Here is a 23,452-nt window from a genome sequence, read left to right on the forward strand (position 1 = left end):
TATCTACTATTTTTATCCATTCATCAGTTGAATCTTCATAGATGAAGAGACTGAGAACCAGAGAAGTTAACTGATAGCTGGTAACTGACAGAGATAGGACTCTGGAATCCCTGTCATAATATTCTTTACACTTCACCACATCTACTAATTTATCTTAGTAGTTATATAAAATTTTGTCAGAAATTGAAAATAGTGAAAAATATTTTAGTCTGGAAACTTTGGGGCCCTTAGTGATTTTATTTATTTACTTGTATTTTTGAGGTTTTTTTTTAATCCTTAAACACTTCTTGCAAAATATCAACAAGTGTCCAAAGATGGATGAGCACTGGGTGTTGGCAAATTGAATTTCAACAAAATATTTTAAAAATTGAGTGAAGAGTTTTCCTTAAAAAACAATCTTAGTTGTTCTAGTGTAACCAAACCAATATGAATTGGCTCCTTGGTGAGTCACAGAACCTGCACCACATGACTTGTCACATAGAGAAAACTTTATCTGCAGCATCAAATAAGATAACAGGGAATGGCTTTCAGATCCATGATCTCCTGAGACAGTGTGAATGGGCACCTTTTGTTTAGGGTTAGGATGAAGATTTAGATAGAGAAGACTTGTCATCATATGTAGAGGCAGGCAAATGTTTGGGCATGCACCTTAAAGAAACATGCGTATACATACAGCATATTTTATGTAAATTAGGCTGAGGCTCCCCCTTGGACCGAGATTGTAGTATTATAATGAAGTAAAGGTAATAGTAGGTCATTCTAGAGTTCAATCCATGGTCCATATGTGTAGACACTAATTAAGTTTTTAGCTCAAAAGATCTGGGTGGCCTGGGTCTGTAAGAGGTCTTCTAAGGGCAGTCATCATCACGTGAGAGGTGGTTTCAGGTGGGTTTCACCTGCTGAATTGCTGGAAAGAAGAACTTAAGAGACAATGTAAGACAAAGGTTAGTGAGTATAATCAGGTGGACAGTAAATGTCACTCTTGGGGATTAGGTAATGATACTAGTGCTATAGGATCTTTACTTGATTTGTGTGGTTTCTATGTTTCACCCCAGAAAAAAATAACCCTAGTATATCTATTTAAATAATTTATCTTTCATGTTTTTTTGTCAATTCCAAAGTGCAATAACTCTATATTATTGGTGAAAATGAATTGTGCTTTGTGCATTTTAGCAACTTTTGAGTATTTATATGGAGCACTCTGAAGCAGCAATTAAAATAATTAAAGAGGGTGAAGAAATATTCAGCATTTAACAAAGATTTCTGAGAAAATGTTAATTTCTGTCAAATAAGAAATTCTATGCACAGATGCCTCCTGACAGTAGCTGTGCTTTGCATGCCAAATAACTTGTTTACTCTCTCAATGTTTGCCAAGTTTACTGTCAATTTACAAATAATTTTCATTTTGCTATTTATTTCACTGCCTTTTGATGGATATGCCCTCCAGACTTTTATCTTGCATGTAGACAAACTAATTAATATTTTCCCATCAGGCAAATATTTTTTCTTAGATCTAAATATGGGTTAGCTTCTTCTTCATTTCCATATGCTATTTCCTGTCAATCATCTACGTTATGTGCTGCAAAAAATTGCATCTCAGTAGTTGTCAGTTTCTGTGTTTTACAGATTACACACAGACGAAACTTATCTAATAGCCTAAGAATATATACACATAACTGTGGATTCAATTAGAAAAAAAAAGGTACCTTTGTGATATCATGGGCATTCAAGAAATCAAATTTAAAGTGAAAAAGAACATACCTGAAATCACCTGTTGGTCCCTATTATGACCCTATTTGCTTGGCTACTGATGTACTAAAACTCAACTGGAAGTACAAATTGATAATTAAGATATCTATTTCTAAATCTCAACACCAAAGTCAATTTTTAAACATCCTTAAAATACAGATAAAAACAAAATTAGATGCCAACCCACATAAGACACAGGCCTATATATAGAGAGGAACAAAGCAGATGTCACTTGAAATCATTTAGTCAAGTTTTAGATGGTAAAATATTGCTTTCCGATGGAACTTATTTTCTATAAATAAAATCCTACTAGCTTCAATATAGCTGTTATTTTCATGTGAAAAGCCTGTGTGTGTTCACACATACCAGTGGTGGATTTTTGTAAATTATAGAAATGTGTAAGTGAGAATGTTGCACACAAAGTGAGATATGAAGAGCAAATCCTAATATTCATAACTACCATATTGAGAAAAAAATAATGAAATATCTGTTCAGGTTATAGATTCTGGAACTGGTTTTCTTTTAACATGCTATACAAACTTGTAAAAGAAATAAACCAGCAAGCAAACATTGCTAATTTGTATTTCTCTTATTTAGAGTATTATGCATAAAGGCCAGTTTATTCATGTAAGACTATGTGTTTAGCTGAAATTTATTTAAATAATACATTGAAATCCTCGAATTATCCTTTTATTAAAGATTTCCAGTAACCATTGCTAGTTAAATTTCTGCTAACAGAACTACAGTCCCTTGAAAATTCAACTTACCAGCTGTACAAGTTAACAAAATTCTTTATCATGAGTCAGCGAATTTGCTGATAAATACTACAAGGTGGGATACCAATAAGTCTTATAGCCAGGGAGGAGGGGCAAGATGGCAGAAGAGTAGGGTCCCCAAATCACCTGTCCCCACCAAATTACCTAGATAACCTTCAAATCATCCTGAAAATCTACGAATTCCGCCTGAGATTTAAAAAGAGACCAGCTGGAATGCTACAGTGAGAAGAGTTCGCGCTTCTATAAAGGTAGGAAGATGGGGAAAAAGAAATAATGAAACAAAAGGCATCCAAGGGGGAGGGGCCCCGTGAGGGGCCGGGCTAAGGCCGGGGCGAGTGTCCCCAGGACAGGAAAGCCCCGACCTGGAGAAGCAGGAGCTGCACCAATCTTCTCGGGCGGAAAGGCGCCCGCAGGGAGTTAGAGCAGGACCCCAGGAGGGCGGGGATGCCCTCGGGCTCCCTGGGACAGTAACACCTGCATGCCCCGGAGAGTGCCCCAAGCTCCCTGAAGGGCTGCAGCGCACACTCATTGACCCGGGAGCAGCTCGGAGGGGCTCGGGCCGCGACTCTACACAGAGGAGGCTGTGCGGCCGGGAGCAGTTCAGAGGCAGCTCCGGCAGAGGAAGAGGCTCCGTGCAGAGGGGGCTGCACAGCTCCAGGAGCACCTCGGAGGGGCTCAGTGGAGGCTCCGCAGAGAGGCTGCTGTGAGGCCGGGAGCACGAATCCAACAGCACAGGCCCCGGAGCACAGGGTGCCCGGGACACAGCACAGGATCCGACCTCTCCCCGGGACAGGCAGGGCCCAGGACAGCAAGGACGCTCCTGCCCCGAGCTGAGCAAATCAGCGGCCCCGCCCCCGAGCATCCAGGCCCTGCAGACCAAGACCTCCATAGTTACTGCTGGAGCTGAATCCAGGGCTCCAGAGCTGGCAGCTGCCAAGTGGTTGTTCCTCCTGGGGCCTCACGGGGTAAACAACCCCACTGAGCCCTGCACCAGGCAGGGGACAGAGCAGCTCCCCCAAGTGCTAACACCTGAAAATCCATATTTAAAGGATCTATCCAACAAGAGGACTTAACAATCCTCAATATATATGCCCCGAATGTGGGAGCTGACAATATTTAAACCAATTAATAGCCAAAGTGAAGAAATACTTAGATAATAATACACTTATACTTGGTGACTTCAATCTAGCTCTTTCTATACTCCATAGGTCTTCTAAGCACAACATCTCCAAAGAAACGAGAGCTTTAAATGATACACTGGACCAGATGGATTTCACAGATATCTACAGAACTTTACATCCAAACTCAACTGAATACACATTCTTCTCAAGTGCACATGGAACTTTCTCCAGAATACACCAAATACTGGGCCACAAATCAGGTCTGAACCAATACCAAAAGATTGGGATCGTCCCCTGAATATTCTCAGACCATAATACCTTGAAATTAGAACTAAATCACAACAAGAAGTTTGGAAGGACCTCAAACACGTGGAGGTTAAGGACCATCATGCTAAAAGATGAAAGGGTCAACCAGGAAATTAAGGAAGAATTAAAAAGATTCATGGAAACTAATGAGAATGAAGATACAACCATTCAAAATCTTTGGGACGCAGCAAAAGCAGTCTTAAGGGGGAAATACATCGCAATACAAGCCTCCATTCAAAAACTGGAAAGAACTCAAATACAAAAGCTAACCTTACCCATAAAGGAGCTGGAGAAAAAACAGTAAATAGATCCTAGATCCTGCAGAAGAAGAGAGTTAATAAAGATTCGAGCAGAACTCAACGAAATAGAGACCAGAAGAACTGTGGAACAGATCTACAAAACCAGGAGTTGGTTCTTTGAAAGAATTAATAAGATAGATAAACCATTAGCCAGCTTTATTACAAAGAAGAGAGAGAAGACTCAAACTAATAAAATCATGAATGAGAAAGGAGAGATCACCACCAACACCAAGGAAATATAAACGATTTTAAAAATATTATGAACAGCTATACGCCAATAATTTAGGCAATCTAGAAGAAATGGATGCATTTCTGGAAAGCCACAACCTACCAAAACTGGAACAGGAAGAAATAGAAAACCTCAACAGGCCAATAACCAGGGAGGAAATTGAAGCAGTCATCAAAAACCTCCCAAGACACAAAAGTCCAGGGCCAGATGGCTTCCCAGGGGAATTCTATCAAACATTTAAAGAAGAAACCATACCTATTCTACCAAAGCTGTTTGGAAAGATAGAAAGATATGGAGTACTTCCAAATTCATTCTATGAGGCCAGCATCACCCTAATTTCAAAACCGGACAAAGACCCCGCCAAAAAGGAGAATTAAAGACCAATATCCCTGATGAACATGGATGCAAAAAGTCTCAACAAGATACTAGACAATAGGATCCAACAGTACATTAAGAAAATTATTAACCTTGACGAGGTAGGATTTATCCCCGGGACACAAGGCTGCTCAATACTTGTAAAATAATCAACGTGATTCATCATATCAGCAAGAGAAAAATCAAGAACCATATGACCCTCTCATTAGATTCAGAGAAAGCATTTAAGAAAATACAGCATCCATTCCTCATCGAAACTCTTAAGAGTGTCGGGATAGAGGGAACATTCCTCGACATCTTAAAAGCCATCTACAAAAATCCCACAGCAAATATCATCCTCAATGGGGAAGCACTGGGGGCCTTCCTCCTAAGATCAGGAACAAGACAGAGATGTCCACTCTCACCACTGCTATTCAACACAGTACTGGAAGTCCTAGCCTCAGCAATCAGACAACAAAAAGACATTAAAGACATTCAAATTGGCAAAGAAGAAGTCAAACTCTCCCTCTTCACCGATGACATGATACTCTACATATAAAACCCAAAAGCCTCCACCCAAGATTGCTAGAACTCATACAGCAGTTTGGTAGCGTGGCAGGATACAAAATCAATGCCCAGAGTCAATGGCATTTCTTTACACTAACAATGAGACTGAAAAAAGAGTAATGAAAGAGTCAGTCCCATTTACAATTGCACCCAAAAGCATGAGATACCTAGGAATAAAGCTAACCAAACAGGTAAAGGACCTATACCCTAAAAACTATAGAACACTTCTGAAAGAAATTGAGGAAGAAACAAAGAAATGGAAAAATATTCCTTGCTCATGGATTGGCAGAATTAATATTGTGAAAATGTCAATGTTACCCAGGGCAATTTACACATTTAATGCAATCCCTATCAAAACACCATGGACTTTCCTCAGAGAGTTAGAACAAATTATTTAAGATTTGTGTGGAATCAGAAAAGACTCCGAATAGCCAGGGGATTTTGAAAAAAGAAAACCATATCTGGGGGCATCACAATGCCAGATTTCAGGTTGTACTACAAAGCTGTGGTCATCAAGACAGTGTGGTACTGCCACAAAAACAGACACATAGATCAATGGAACAGAATAGAGAACCCAGAAGTGGACGCTGAACTCTATGGTCAACTAATATTTGATAAAGGAGGAAAGACTATCCATTGGAAGAAAGTCTCTTCAATAAATGGTGCTGGGAAAATTGGACATCAACATGCAGAAGAATGAAATTAGACCACTCTCTTTCACCATACACAAAGGTAAACTCAAAATGGATGAAAGATCTAAATGTGAGACAAGATTCCATCAAAATCTGAGAGGATAACACAGGCAACACACTTTTTGAACTCCGCCATAGTAACTTCTTGCAAGATACATCCACGAAGGCAAAAGAAACAAAAGCAAAAATGAACTATTGGGACTTCATCAAGATTAGAAGCTTTTGCACAGCAAAGGATCTGTCAACAAAACTCAAAGACAACCTACAGAATGGGAGAAGATATTTGCAAATGACGTATCAGATAAAGGGCTAGCTTCCAAGATCTATAAAGAACTTCTTAAACACAATACCAAAGAAACAAACAATCCAATCATGAAATGGGCAAAAGACATGAACAGAAATCTCAGAGGAAGACATAGACATGGCCAACACGCACATGAGAAAATGCTCCACATCACTTGCCATCGGGGAAATACAAATCAAAACCACAATGAGATACCACCTCACACCAGTGAGAATGGGGAAAAATAACAAGGCAGGAAACCACAAATGTTGAAGAGGATGTGGAGAAAAGGGAACCCTCTTGCACTGTTGGTGGGAATGTGAACTGTTGCAGCCAATCTGAAAAACTGTGGAGGTTCCTCAAAGAGGTAAAAATAGACCTGCCCTAGGACCCAGCAATTGCACTGTTGGGGATTTACCCCAAAGATTCAGATGCAATGAAATGCCGGGACACCTGTACCTCGATGTTTATAGCAGAAATGTCCCCGGTAGCCCAACTGTGGAAAGAGCCTCGGTGTCCATAGAAAGATGAATGGATAAAGAAGATGTGGTCTATGTATACAATGGAATATTACTCAGCCATTAGAAACGAAAGTACCCAACATTAGCTTCAACGTGGATGGAACTGGAAGGTATTATACTGAGTGAAGTGAGTCAAGTGTAGAAGGACAAACATTGTATCTTGTCATTCATTTGGGGAATATAAATAATAGTGAAAGGGAATATAAGGGAAGGGAGATGAAATGTGTGGGAAATTTCAGAAAGGGAGACAGAACGTAAAGACTGCTAACTCGGAGGGGAGGAGCAAGATGGCGGAAGAGTAGGGTCCCCAAATCACCTGTCTCCACCAAATTACCTAGAAAACCTTCAAATTGTCCTGAAAATCTATCAATTCGGCTTGAGATTTAAAGAATGACCAGCTGGAATGCTACAGTGAGAAGAGTTCGCGCATCTATCAAGGTAGGAAGACAGGGAAAAAGAAATAAAGAAACAAAGGCCTCCAAGGGGGAGGAGCCCCGCGAGGAGCCGGGCTGAGGCCGGGGCGAGTGTCCCCCGGACAGGAGAGCCCCGTCCCGGAGACGCAGGAGCTGCACCGACCTTCCCGGGCGGAAAGGGGCTCGCAGGGAGTTGGAGCAGGACCCAGGAGGGCGGGGGTGCCCTGAGGCTCCCTGGGACAGTAACAGAGCAACTGCGCGCCCAGGAGAGTGCGCCGAGTTCCCTAAGGGCTGCAGCGCGCACGGCGGGACCTGGCGGGACCCGGAGCAGCTCGGAGGGGTTCGGGCGGCAGCTCCGCGGAGGGGGTTGCACGGCCCGGGAGCGCGAATTCACCAGCGCAGGCTCCGGAGCACAGGGCGCCGGGACACAGCCCAGGATCCGGCCTCCCCCGGGATAGGCAGAGGCCGGGAGGGCCCAGGACAGCAAGGACGCTCCTGCCCCAGCTGAGCAGATCAGCGGCCCCGCCCCGGAGCCTCCAGGCCCTGCAGACGGAGTTCCTGCCAGAGCTGAATCCAGGTTTCCAGAGCTGCCCCGCCACTGGGGCTGTTCCTCCTGCGGCCTCACGGGGTAAACAACCCCCACCGAGCCCTGCACCAGGCAGGGGCACAGCAGCTCCCCCAACTGCTAACACCTGAAAATCAGCACAAAAGGCCCCTCCCCCAGAACACCAGCTAGACTGACAACTTCCAGGAGAAGCCAAGGGACTTAAAGAACACAGAATCAGAAGATACTCCCCGGTGGTTCTTTTTTTGTTTGTTTGTTCTTGTTTTTGTTTTTGTTTTTGTTTTGTTTTGCTTTTTGATTTGTTTCCTTCCCCCACCCCCTTTTTTTCTCCTTTCTTTTTCTTTCTCTTTTTCTTCTTCTTTTTTTTTTGTTGTTTTTTCTTTTTCTTCCCTTTTTTTTTCTCTTTCTCTTTTCTTTCCTTCTTTCTCTCCTCTCTTTTTCTCTTTTTCCCAATACAACTTGCTTTTGGCCACTCTGCACTGAGCAAAATGACTAGAAGGAAAACCTCACCTCAAAAGAAAGAATCAGAAACAGTCCTCTCTCCCACAGAGTTACAAAATCTGGATTATAATTCAATGTCAGAAAGCCAATTCAGAAGCACTATTATACAGCTACTGGTGGCTCTAGAAAAAAGTAAAAAGGACTCAAGAGACTTCATGACTGCAGAATTTAGAGCTAATCAGGCAGAAATTAAAAATCAATTGAATGAGATGCAATCCAAACTAGAAGTCCTAACGACGAGGGTTAATGAGGTGGAAGAACGAGTGAGTGACATAGAAGACAAGTTGATAGCAAAGAAGGAAACTGAGGAAAAAAGAGACAAACAATTAAAAGACCATGAGGATAGATTAAGGGAAATAAACGACAGCCTGAGAAAGAAAAACCTACCTTTAATTGGGGTTCCCGAGGGCGCCGAATGGGACAGAGGGCCAGAATATGTATTTGAACAAATTCTAGCTGAAAACTTTCCTAATCTGGGAAGGGAAACAGGCATTCAGATCCAGGAAATAGAGAGATCCCCCCCTAAAATCAATAAAAACCGTTCAACACCTCGACATTTCATAGTGAAGCTTGCAAATTCCAAAGATAAAGAGAAGATCCTTAAAGCAGCAAGAGACAAGAAATCCCTGACTTTTATGGGGAGGAGTATTAGGGTAACAGCAGACCTCTCCACAGAGACCTGGCAGGCCAGAAAGGGCTGGCAGGATATATTCAGGGTCCTAAATGAGAAGAACATGCAACCAAGAATACTTTATCCAGCAAGGCTCTCATTCAAAATGGAAGGAGAGATAAAGAGCTTCCAAGACAGGCAGCAACTAAAAGAATATGTGACCTCCAAACCAGCTCTGCAAGAAATTTTAAGGGGGCCTCTTAAAATTCCCCTTTAAGAAGAAGTTCAGTGGAACAGTCCACAAAAACAAGGACTGAATAGATATCATGATGACACTAAACTCATATCTCTCAATAGTAACTCTGAATGTGAACGGGCATAATGACCCCATCAAAAGGCGCAGGGTTTCAGACTGGATAAAAAAGCAGGACCCATCTATTTGCTGTCTACAAGCGACTCATTTTAGACAGAAGGACACCTACAGCCTGAAAATAAAAGGTTGGAGAACCATTTACCATTCGAATGGTCCTCAAAAGAAAGCAGGGGTAGCTATCCTTATATCAGATAAACTAAACTTTACCCCAAAGACTGTAGTGAGAGATGAAGAAGGACACTATTGATCTATGTGTCTGTTTCTGTGCCAGGACCACACTGTCTTGATGACCACAGCTTTGTAGTACAACCTGAAATCTGGCAATGTGATGCCCCCAGCTATGGTTTTCTTTTTTAAAATTCCCCTATTAGGGGTCTTTTCTGATTCCACACAGATCTTAAAATAATTTGTTTCAACTCTCTGAGGAAAGTCCATGGTATTTTGATAGGGATTGCATTAAACGTGTAAATTGCCCTGGGTAACATTGACATTTTCACAATATTAATTCTTCAAATCCAAGAGGGTGGAATATTTTTCCATCTGTGTCTCCCTCAATTTCTTTCAGAATTGTTCTCTAGTTTTTAGGACATAGATCCTTTACCTCTTTGGTTAGGTTTATTCCTAGGTATCTTATGCTTTTGGGTGCAATTGTAAATGGGATTGACTCCTTAATTCCTCTTTCTTCAGTCTCATTGTTCGTGTATAGAAATGCCATTGACGGATTCCATGGGTGGCGCAACGGTTTGGAGCCTGCCTTTGGCCCAGGGCGCCATCTTTGAGACCCGGAATTGAATCCCACGTCGGGCTCCCTGCATGGAGTCTGCTTCTCCCTCTGCCTGTGTCTCTGCCTCTCTCTCTCTCTCTCTCTCTCTCTGTGTGTGTGACTATCATAAATAAATAAAATCTTAAAAAAAATAAATGCCACTGACTTCTGGGCATTTATTTTGTATCCTGCCACACTGCCAAATTGTTGTTTTTGTTCTAGGAATCTTGGGGTGGAGTCTTTTGGGTTTCTAGGTAGAGTATTATGTCATCTGCGAAGAAGGAGAGTTTGACTTCTTTGCCAATTTGAATGCCTTTAATGTCTTTTTTGTTGTCTGATTGCTGAGGCTAGGACTTCTAATACTATGTTGAATAGCAGTGGTGAGAGTGGACATCCCTGTCTTGTTCCTGATCTTAGGGGAATGGCTCCCAGTGCTTCCCCATTGAGAATGATATTTGCTGTGGGCTTTTCGTAGATGGCTTTTCAGATGTTGAGGAATGTTCCCTGTATCCCTACACTCTGAAGAGTTTTGATCAGGAATGGATGCTGTATTTTGTCAAATGCTTTCTCTGCATCTAATGAGAGGATCATATGGTTCTTGGTTTTTCTCTTGGTGATATGATGAATCACATTGATTGTTTTACAGTGTTGAACCAGCCTTGTGTCCGGGAAATAAATCCTACTTGGTCATGGTGAATAGTTTTCTTAATGTACTGTTTTATCCTATTGTCTAGTATCTTGTTGAGACTTTTTGCATCCATGTTCATCAGGGATATTGGTCTGTAATTCTCCTTTTTGGTGGGGTCTTTGTCTGGTTTTGGAATTAAGGTGATGCTGGCCTCATAGAATGAGTTTGGAAGGACTCCTAGGTTGAAGAGAGGTACTGGAGGAACTGCCTCAACACAGGGTAAAAGAATTAGAATGGATCAAAAAAAATTCTAAGAACCTAACTTTTTTCTAGGAAATACATTTTTATAACTTAGGTATTTAAGAATTATTTTAATTCAGACTAAAAGAAAGGATATTTGCTGAAGATAGGAGAAATCTGGCAAGCCTATTGGATAATAGATAACTGATCTAAATGATATTAATTAGCCTGTGTACTTTATGTTTGTCAGCTACTGAATATGTGAGGACCTGAGGTGCTGTTCCTAAAGGTTCTCACATCATCCTGTTTCTCTTCTGTCATGTTTGTTCTCATCTATTTTTCTGATGTGATCAAATGACAGAATTATATCACAACTATTCTGATGGGTCCACACAATAGGATAATATGCAGCTGCCATAAGCTCTCAAGACTCTGCTTTTCTTTCTCACTTGGAGAAAAACTTATATAATATAATGGTAAGATAGCTAACATGTATATGGCATTTAATATATGCCAAGACTGGTAAAAGCACTTTGTGTAAACTAAACATTTAATCCATACAATACTTCTATGAAGTAGTACTATTATAATCCCTATTTTACAGATTTAGGAACTGGGGCTCAGGGAGACTAGGTAATATCTCTAAATAATTTCTTTTCAATTTTAAAAGCATGTATTTATTCATTTTAAATAAGTTTACTTGAGATATGTGAAATAAATACAATATTATTCTTTAGTATTGAAGTATAGTTGACATATAATTTTATATTAGTTTCAGGTGCACACATAATGATTTAACAATTCTATATTTTATTCAATGCTCCTCACAATAAGTGTGTTCACCATCTGTCACCATACAATATTGTTACAATATTACTAAAAATATTTATTTTTCTTTTTTTTAAGATTTCATTTTTAAGTAACCTTTACAGCCAATGTAGGACTCAAAATTACTGAGATCAAGTGTCACTGAGCCAGCCAGGCACGCACTGATAATATTTATTATACTATACTTTGTAACTTTATGATATACTTAGTTTATAATTATAAGTTTGTACCTTTTAATTCTCTTTACCTATTTCACCCACGCTGGAAACCATCATGTTGTTCTCTGAATATGAGGTTATTTTTTTTCTTTTTCTTGTATGTTTGATTGTTTTTTAGATTCTACAGTAGAGTGAAATAATATGGTATTTGTTTTTCTCTGTCTGACTTATTTCACTTAGCATAAAACCCTCTAGGAGCAGAAGCAGGAAGATAGCAGTAGAGTCAGAAGACACTAAGGTCACCTTGTCTCACAAACATAACTAGATGATGATCAAATTATCATAAATACACCTAATCTGAAGACTGACAGAGCAAACTCAATAACTAAAGGGAGAGAAAAAAGTCATATCAAAGAACATAAGAAGTACAGAGGCATGGTTTAGGGGAGAAACAGATCATGACTGCTGTGGAGAGGAGAGAGAGGAGTTGTGCAGAATGGCAATAGAGAGAGAGGAGTACATAGGGAAATGCAAAAGGAGAACATTTTCCCAAAGACAATGGCTTGAATAATGAGAGGGTCTGAATTCTGTGAGTTCTTGCAACCAGCAGAGTTTAAAGCCTGATGTTTTAAAGGTCAGCAAGCTTTGCTGAACCTGGAAAGCTTCAGGGCTGCTACTGGAAAGAAAGCAGGCAAACAATCAAGGGGCAGATATCCTAAAGGCAATAACCCGAAGAGTGCCTGGGGCCCACAGTGGTAGAATATTTGTGCTTTCCAGAGTGAATCCTTGATAGGCAGCATTCACCACGATACCTCTCCAAGAACAAAAGAGCTACCTAGGGGCATTTCCCTCCCCTGCCCCTCAGCAAATACACAGAGCCACCTGTGGGAAGCAGGGAAGAAGGGCACTGATTGCCTAACTTGCTTACAATAAGCCCCATCTCCAGCACTCTGGTTGGACTGCTCTTATCAGTCATGCTCACCTCAGTTCCAGTGTGGCAAGCTCCTCCAAGAGAAGACCAGCAAAAACCCCAGCACATGCCATGTCTGCAAATCAGAATGATGCAGAGTGAAAATTATTTATTTATATTTCTTTATTTTTAATTTTATTAAAACACTTGTTCAAGCAGACTCAACCAAAACACACACATGCACACACATACACACACAAATGGGAAAAGAGAAGACTCTTTTATTGAACTCCAATAAATTAAAAAAAAATTTTAACAATTAGTTAAAAAGTGAGACCTGTCACCACCTCCATAATAACTGAGACTCTGCATTTCCACCAACATTGCTCTTGTCTTCTGGCTGATCTATCCTGCTGCTAATTTTTGTATCCTTTGTATAAATATACCTTGTGGTATAATTACTTGATCATAGGGTAGTAGTATTTACAAATTATTTTGTAATTTGGGGGGAATCTTCATACTATTTTCTAGAGTGGCTGTACCAGTGTGCTAATTGTTTATGGTATGCTGCAAAGTGACACACAGTGGGGAAATAATTCACACTGTTTGCCTTTGGGTTCTTCCATGCCTTCTCCCTAGGAGAATAAGTCAGAATAAGTAGTAGCATGAACTCTTGGTGGGAATGTAATTATGATTTCAATTGTCTTGCTATTTTTTTATTATAAGAGGGATAGAGCCAAGAGGGTACTGTGCTAATTTGAAGGGATCCATGCACCCTGATATTTATGGCAGCATTATCTACAATGACAAAATTATGTCAATAATAATAAATAAACCACATTCAGGCCAGGGACCAATCATTACTTAAGATTTTATTTTATTAATAAAAATTCCCTAATCTGGAGAAGGAAACAGACATCCAGATCCAGAAGGCATAGAGAACTCCCATCAATAGTCACAAAAGCAGGATAACACCAAGACATATTATAATTAAACTTGCAAAATTTAGTGAAATAATAAAATAATAAAATAATAATAAACGAAATCTAAATCTAAATCTAAAGAAATTTGTGATCAGTAAACCAGCCATAAATATTAGAGGGGACTCTTTGAGTGCAAAAGTAGAAACCAAAAATAACAAAAAGAAGAAAAGATCGGAGAAAATATACAGGAACAACCTTAAAACAATTAAATTTAATTTAATTAAACAATTTAATTAATTAATTAATTAATTAATAATTTAATTTAATTTAATAATTTTCTGCCCACTCTTCTCTCTTCATCTTCTTGAACTACTATGATACAAATTTTATTACATTTGATAGAGTCACTGAATTCCTTATGTCTGTTCTCAGGTTCCGTAATTAATCTTTCTCTCTTTTGTTCAGCTTCATTATTTTTCATTATTTTGTCTTCTATATCACTAATTATTTCCTCTGCCTCTTCCAGCCTGCTATTCATTGCATCAAGCCTGTTTCGACCCTAAGTTATTTCATTCTTCATTTCTGATTCATTCTTTTTTAACTCTTTTACCTCTGTAGTGTCTCACTGATGCCTTTTATTTTTTTCTCAAGTCCAGTCTGTTACTATCCCTTTGATTGTTGCTCTGTCCCAACAAATTTATTATATCTCTGAGTGTGGTCTTGAAATATGGAATATGAAAAGAGAAGCACAGTACACACTGGACTACTACTCAGACCCCCAAAACAATGAAATCTTGCCATTTTCAAAGATGTGGCTGGAGGCAGAAGGTATTATGCTAAGAAAATTCAGTCAGAGAATGACAAATACTCTACGACTTCACTCAGGTAGATTTTAAGAAACAAAATAAATAAGCAAAGGAGAGAAAAGGGAGAGAGAGGAAAACCAAGAAACAGATTCAATTATAGAACAAACTGATGGTTACTAGAGGGTAGGTGGGTGTGGTGACATGTTAAAAAGGTGATTATGATTACAGTGTTGTACTTGTTTTGATGGGCACCAGGTGTTGTATGTAAGTGTGGAATCACTAAATTTTGCACATGAAATTAATATGACACTGTACGTTAACTAATTGGAATTAATATAAAAAATAAATAATAAAATCAAGCTTGTCCTAGTATCAGTGTGTCAGTCCCATCCCACAGAATATCAGCATAATCCCTTGCCCAAGCCATGTCTTTAAAGCCTGAAGTTTTAAAGGTCAGCATGCATAAGAGGGATAGAGCCAAGAGGGTACTGTGCTGCTCCTAGGGAGAAGGCATGGAAGAACCCAAAGGCAGACAGTGTGAAAATTACAATTTGAAAACTGCTTAGGACACACAGTGGGGAAATAATTCACTCTTTTCATATTCCTTCCCTGAGAGACAACATTCATGGAGACATCTGTCTGGGGACAAAGGATCTGGCTGGTTCCATTTCCTTCTGCCACTGCTCAGAATAAAAACAGAACCACCCGTGGGAAGCAACCCAGGTCTAGCACAGGCTGCCTAACTTGCTTATGGCAACTCTCACATACTTGTGCTATGACAGGACTCCCCTTCTCAGTCAAATTTAACTCAGTCCCAGCACAGTAGATCCTTTCCCCAAAATACCAGAAAAAAAAAAAACCTGCCCACATCATGTCTCCTGACCAGAGAGTTCTGGAGAGCTTCAGTTCTAGTGGAAGTAGTATCACAACTCATTTAACAAGCTGCCCATAGCACAGCTGGTTAAAACTCATGACATTCTGGCCAATGAACAAACACTGCCAAATACAGGCAAGAGGAGTCTCTGCAGAAAACTAGTCTGAAGAATGAAGCTGACAAAACACAACCACAGAGCACATAAAGCACACACCAGAAACAGTCCTTGAAGCACCATGTCCTGGAAACTATATGACCTCTTCTTCATAAAGCCATTATACTTAGTAGCAAGAAATATAACTGGCATTTGTAACACAGAGAAAAAGGCAGAAACTTAGGCAAAATACAAGGATGGAAGAATTCATACCAAATGAAAAGACAAGACCACACTCAGAGATATAAGTGAAGCAGATATAAGTAACATGCCTGATGAAGAATTTAAAGCAACAATCAAAGGGATAGTAACAGACTGGACTTGAGAAAAAAATAAAAGGCATCAGTGAGACACTACAGAGGTAAAAGAGTTAAAAAAGAATGAATCAGAAATGAAGAATGAAATAACTTAGGGTCGAAACAGGCTTGATGCAATGAATAGCAGGCTGGAAGAGGCAGAGGAAGTAATTAGTGATATAGAAGACAAAATAATGAAAAATAATGAAGCTGAACAAAAGAGAGAAAGATTAATTATGGAACCTGAGAACAGACATAAGGAATTCAGTGACTCTATCAAATGTAATAAAATTTGTATCATAGTAGTTCAAGAAGATGAAGAGAGAGAAGAGTGGGCAGAAAATTTATTAAAGAAATAATAGCTAAAAAATTCCCTAATCTGGAGAAGGAAACAGACATCCAGATCCAGAAGGCATAGAGAACTCCCATCAATAGTCACAAAAGCAGGATAACACCAAGACATATTATAATTAAACTTGCAAAATTTAGTGAAAAAGAATAAATCTTTTTTTAAAAAATATTTTATTTATTTATTCATGAGGCACAGAGAGAGAGGCAGAAACATAGGCAGAGGGAGAAGCAGGCTCCATGCAGGGAGCCTGATGTGAGACTCGATCCCCGAACTCCAAGATCACGTCCTGGGCTGAAGGCAGATGCTCAACCGCTGAGCCACCCAGGTATCCCCAAAAAGAATAAATCTTAATAAAGGCAAAACAAAAAGTATCCTTAATTTCCAAGGAAGACTCACTAGGCTAGGTTAAGGTTTTTCAACAAAAACATAGCAAGTCAGAAGGGAGTGGCTGATATATTCAAAGCATTGAATGGAAAAAGTCTGCAGCAAAGAATACTCTATCCAGAAAAGCTATCATTCAAAATAGAAGGAGAAATAAATAGTTTCCTAGACAAACGAAATCTAAAGAAATTTGTGATCAGTAAACCAGCCATAAATATTAGAGGGGACTCTTTGAGTGCAAAAGTAGAAACCAAAAATAACAAAAAGAAGAAAAGATCGGAGAAAATATACAGGAACAACCTTAAAACAATTAATAATATGTCATTAAATATATATCTATCCATAATTACTTTGAATATAAATGGACTAAGTTCTCCAATCAAAAGCAATAGGATATTAGAATAGATTTTTTTTAAAAAAGCAAGACCATCTATACACTGCCTACAAGAGACTCATTTTAGACCTAAGGACACCTGGAGATTAAAAGTAAGGAGACAGAGAAACATTTATCATGTAAAAAGATGAGACAAGAAAGTCATAGTAGCAATACTTACTTATATCAGACATACTAAATTTTAAAATAAAGACTATGACAAGACACAGAGAAAGGCAGAATATAATAACAAAGAGGACAAACCAACAAGAAGATATAACAATTATAAATATGTTCCCAACATGGGAGCTTCCAAATATATAAAATAACAAAAATAAAGAGAATAATTGATAATAATACAATAATAGTAGGGGACTTTAACCCCCACTTAAATCAATGGACAGATCATATAAACAGAAATTAATGGCTTTGAATGACACACCAGACCAGATGGACTTAAAGATATATTCAGAAGATTACACCCTAAAACAGAAAACACATTCTTTTTAAGTGTGCATGGAGTATTTTCCAGAATAAACCTCATATTAGTCCCAAAAGGCCTAATCAGACACATAAAGACTGAATTCATACCATGCAACTTTTCTGAACATAAAGCTATGAAACTAGAAGTCAAACAATAGAAAATACCTGGAAAGACCAGAAATACATAGAGGTTAAACAATATGCTACTAAAGAATGAAAGGGTTGGGGCAACTGGGTGGCTCAGTGATTGAGCTCTGCCTTTGGCTCAGGGCATGACCCCAGGAACCTGGGACTGAGTCCAGCATCAGGCTCCCCACAGGGAGCCTGCTTCTCCCTCTGCCTGTGTCTCTGCCTCTCTCTCTCTGTGTCTCTCATAAATAAACAAACAAAATATTAATAAAAAGAATGAAAAAGTCAACCAGGAAATGAAAGAATAAATTTTAAAAGTACATGGAAACAATTGAAAATGAAACACAATTGTCCAAAACCCTTGGAATGCAGCATAAACAGTCATAAGAGGGAAGTATATAGCAATTCAGGGCTACCACAAGAAGAAAGAAAAATCTCAAAAAAATAAAAAACAACCTAATCCTACACCTAAAAGAACTAGAAAAAGAACAACAAATGAAGCTTAAACTGAGCAGAAATAAGGAAATAAAGATTAGAGCAGAAAGAAATGATAAAGAAACTTAAAAAGCAGTAGGACAGTTCAATGAAACCAGGTGCTGGTTCTTTGAAAAAATTGATAAAACTGTAGCCAGACTTATAAAAAAAAGAAAAGAGAAAAGACAGACGAAATAAATAAAATCAGAAATGAGAGAGGAGAAATAACAACAAACACCAACAAAAATTAGAAAATATATATATAGGAATACTATGAAAAACTATATGCCAAAAAATTAGACATAGATAACCTGGAAGAAATGGAAAAATTCCTAGCAACATATAAACTACCAAAATGAAACAGGAAGAAATAGAAAACTTGAAGAGACCAAAAACCAGCAGAGAAATTAAACCAGCATTTTTAAAACTCCCAACAAACAAACGTCTCTAATGAGTTGGGTTCATGGATGAATTCTACCGAACGTTTAAGAAGAGTTAATACCTATTATCAAGCTATGCCAGAAAAAGGGAAATGGAAGGAAAATCTCCAAATTCATCTTAGGAAACCAGAATTACCTTAATACTAAAACAAGAAAAACATTCTACTCATAAAATTAACTACAGGCCGATATCCCTGATGAACATGGATTCAGAAATTCTCAGTAAGATACTAGCAAACCAAATCTAACAATACATTAAAAGAATCACTTCATATGATCAAGTGGGGTTTTTACCTGGGTTGCAAAATTGACTTAATATTTTCAAATTAATTAATGTGATGCATCACATTAATGGAAGGAAAGAAAAGAACCATATGATCAAAGGTGCCAGGTACTGGGGAAGACCAAGGCCCCCAGCAATCCCTCTCAGAGTGCACAGACTCCGTGGATGGAAAAGTATGTGGGAGAATGGTGACATCCCCTGAGCTTGGAAGGAGGCAGAAATGGCTATTTTGCTGGCCTGGGACTTGAGACACTGGAATTCAGAAAGTGGACTGGCCAGAGGCAGAGCCGGCTCCAGGTCCATAACATCTGATATGCCCAGTGGCCCAAGGGACACATTAACTCCTCTCCTGCCTCCTTCAGTACCCTGGGATTCCAAAACCCAAGAAAGCTGCTGGATCCTCTGGGACCTATAATATTTCCCCCTGTCAGGCTGAAAAGTCTCACATGGGAGAGGTCCGGATATGCCCCTTCTTGTGTATGGACCCTCTGGTGGCTGGATACCTCCCATATATGATACACAAATACATAGTGTGGAGCCTATGTGTGTGTGGACCTGTGTGACTGGGAGGCCACAGAACACCCACTGTGCAGTGTGAGCCTAGTGCACCTGCTGGTGGACAACATTGCCATGGCACTGCTACAGCCCTTCTTGGAGGTCACCAAGAAGGCATGTAACATATTCTTTAATATGAACCTATGGACTGTTTCCAAGTGTTCCAGTTTATGGCCCATGGCTTAATAGCTGGGAAAATCCTGGAGTCTATCATGAATGTCTCCTTTCAGACCTCACAGTGCACAATGACTAGTCACACAGCTACTGCTACCCCAAGGGTGCCATGGACATGCTGACCAAAAGGATGGCTCTGGAGCTTAGGTCACATAAGATCTCCATGAACGCAGTGAACCCCACACTAGTGATGTCCCCATAGGACAGAGCAACTGGAATGACCCTCCAGAAGGCCAAGAGCATGGTGGATTGAATCCCACTTGTAAAGCTATCTGAGGGTGGAGAATATGGTGGACACCATCTTTCTCCTGGTGAGTGACTAGAGCAGCATGACCACAGGTTCTACTATGCCAGTGGATAGGGGATTCCTTGGTACCTGAGTTCCCTCTACCTAACATTCCTGTGCTCCATGCTAGGCTCACACCTGTTACCCCATCTCTCCAATAAACATGATTTATCTGCCCACTCTGCACACTGATTCCTTGGCTGCTGGAAAGTGGCTGGAAAATGTAAAACTCAGTGCTGGGAGTGGGAATAAGTCCCAGGTAGGCAGATATTCATTCAACTCACATCCAAAATACAATAGCAGGGTGCACATGACATGCACTAGAAACACACCCTGAAGCAACAGACCCCATACAGTGTAGGACCCCTTCTTAATATAGTATTAATTTCTGGACCAGGAAACATAACAAACTCACATAAAATCAAAAGACAGAAACCTAGACATGACAAGACAGAGGAATTATCCCCAAAAGAAAGATCAGGAAGAAATCACACCCAGGGATTTCTGCAAAGCAGATAAAAGCAATATATCTGAAAATGGATTTAGAACAACAGTCATAAGAATACTAGCTGGGCTTGAAAGAAGTATAGATGACACCAGAGAAACCTTGGCTGCCAAGATAAAGCAGCTGAAACCTAGTCAGGCTGAAAATTTAAAAATACAATAAATGAGATGTAAAAACTAACTGAATGTAAACACAATGAAGTTATGTTCAGAAGAAGCAAAGCATTGAATAGGTGATATAAAAGATAAAATTATGGAAAATAAGCTGAAAAGAAGAGATAAAGAAAAATATTAGAATAAGAATATAGACCTATAGAACTCAGCGATTCCACAAAGTGCAATAATATCCATACTAGTGGAAGAAGAGTTGGGGGAAAGAGGTAGAAGTTGTATTTGAAGAAATTATAGCTGAGAACTTACCAAATCTGGGGGCGGGGGGAGATAGGCATTCAAGCCCAAGATGCACAGAGAATTCCCTTCAATATCAAAAACCAGAAGAATACTAAGACATATTATAGGAAAGCTTGCAAAATACAAAGATAAAGAGAGTATTCTGAAAACACCTCAGGACAAAAGTCCTTAACATACAAGGGTAGACCCAAAGCTTAGCAACAGATTAGTCCACAGAAACTTATAGGCCAGAAGAAAGTGACATGAGATATTCAACCTACTGAATGGAAAAACATGCAGTCAACAATATTATAACCAGCACTACTGTCATTCAGAATAAAAGTAGAGATAGTTACCAGAAGCAACAAAGACTAGAAAGGAACAGAGACAATCTATAGGAACAGTGACTTTATGGGTAATACAATGACACTAAATTAATATATATCAGTGATTACTCTGAATATAAATGGACTAAATGCTCCAACCAAAAGACATAGGGTATGAGAATGTATAAAAAACAAAACCTGTCTATCAGCTGCTTATATGAATCTCATTTTAGAGAGAAAACATATCCAGATTGAAAACAGGAGGTTTGAGAACCATTAATCATGCTAATGGACAATGAAAGAAAGCTGGAATAGTCATCCTTATATTAGACAAACTAGAATTTAAGCCAAAGACTGTAATAATAGATGAAGGACACTTTATCATAATAAAGATATCTATCCAATAAGAAGACCAAAAAATTGTAAATATTTATGCCTCCAACTTGGGAGTAACCAAATATATAAGTCAATTAATAACAAAACTAAAGAAACTCATTGATAATAATAAAATGATAGTACAGAACATTAACACCCCACAAACAGCAATGGACATATCATCTAAGGAGGTGATTAACAAGGAAATGATGGCTTTGAGTATCATACTGGGCCACATAGACTAAAATATATATTCAGAGCATTTCATTCTAAAGCAACGGGATACACATTCTTTTTGAGTATGCATGGAATATTCTCTAGAATATATCACTTAGTGTGTCACAACTCAGCCCTCAACAAGTCCAGAACTTTCATACCACACCATGCATATTTTCAGACCACACAGTCTGAAACATGAAGTCAATCACAAGAAACAATTTTGAAAGACCTCAAGAACATGCAGGTTAAATGATATTCAACTAAGGAATGAATGGATCAACAGGGAAATTAAAGAAAAAAATTTAAAAATACATGGAAGCAAATGAAAATGAAAATGCTACAGTGCAAAACATTTGGAATGCACCAAAGGTGATCTTAAGGAGGAAGTACATAGCAACACAGGCCTTCCTCAATAGGCAAGAAAAGTCTCAAATACAAAACATTGCCTTACACATAAAGAAGATGGAAGAAAGGAGCAAATAAAGCCTAAAACCAGCAGAAGAAAGAAATTCATGAGATGAATCATGTTGAAATAAAAGAAAGCAGTAGAAACAGATCAACAAAATTGGAGCTTGTTCTTTGGAAGAATTAAAAAAGTAATAAACTCCTACCCAGATATAGCAAAAAAAAGAGAAAGGACACAAATAAATAAAATCATGAATGAAAGAGGAGAGATCACAACACCACAGAAATACAATTATAAGAGAATTTTATGAACAATTACATGTTAACAAATTGGGCAACCTAGTAGAAATGGATAAATTCCTAGAAACATAGGAAATACCAAAACTGAAAAAAGAAGAAATAAATAATTTCAAAAAACCTATAACAGGAAAGTAATTGAGTCAGAAACCAAAAATCTCCCAAACAAACAAATGTCCAGGGCTGGATGGATTCCCATTGAATTCTACCAAACATTTTTTTCTTTCACTGGATGTTTTTAATTTATTTTTTAAGTTTTTTTTTTTTTTTTACTGGAGTTCAATTTGTCAACATATAGAATAACACCCAGTGCTCATCTGATCAAGTGCCCCCCTCAGTGCCCATCACCCAGTCACCCACAACCCCCGCCCACATCCCTTTCTACCACCCCTTGATGTTTCCCAGACTTAGGAGGCTCTCATGTTCTGTCTCCCTTTCTGATATTTCCCACTCATTTTTCACCTTTCCCCTTTATTCCCTTTCACTATTTTTTATATTCCCCAAATGAATGAGAACATATAATGTGTGTCCTTCTCCGATTGACTTATTTCATCCAGCATAATACCCTCCAGTTCCATCCATGTCGAAGCAAATGGCGGGGATTTGTCGTTTCTAATGGCTGAGTAATAGTCCATTGTATACATAGACCACATCTTCTTTATCCATTCATCTTTCAATGGACACCAAGGCTCCTACCATAGTTGGGCTATTGTGGACATTGCTGCTAGAAACATGCGTAGGCGTTCCGGCATTTCACTGCATCTGTATCTTTGGGTTAAATCCCCAGCAGTGCGATTGCTGGGTCGTAGGGCAGAGCTATTTTTAATTCTTTGAGGAACCTCCACACAGTTTTCCAGAGTGCGTGCACCAGTTCACATTTCCACCAACAGTGCAAGAGGGTTCCCCTTTCTCCGCATCCTCTCCAACATGTGTTGTTTCCTGTCTTGTTAATTTTCACCATTTCCAGTGGTGTGAGGTGGTATCTCATCGTGGTTTTGATTTGTATTTTCCTGATGGCAAGTGATGCGGAGCATTTTCTCATGTGCTTGTCGGCCATGAATATGTCT

General features: G+C 39.1%; 1 pseudogene; it reads left to right on the forward strand.

The window, feature by feature from the left end:
- The first annotated feature begins 15,911 nt into the window (after positions 1-15,911).
- Positions 15,912-19,963, forward strand: LOC144308874 (L-xylulose reductase pseudogene; annotated as a pseudogene).
- The last annotated feature ends 3,489 nt before the right edge of the window (positions 19,964-23,452 follow it).

Source organism: Canis aureus, chromosome X (genome assembly GCF_053574225.1).
Source record: "Canis aureus isolate CA01 chromosome X, VMU_Caureus_v.1.0, whole genome shotgun sequence".
Lineage (NCBI taxonomy): Eukaryota > Metazoa > Chordata > Mammalia > Carnivora > Canidae > Canis > Canis aureus.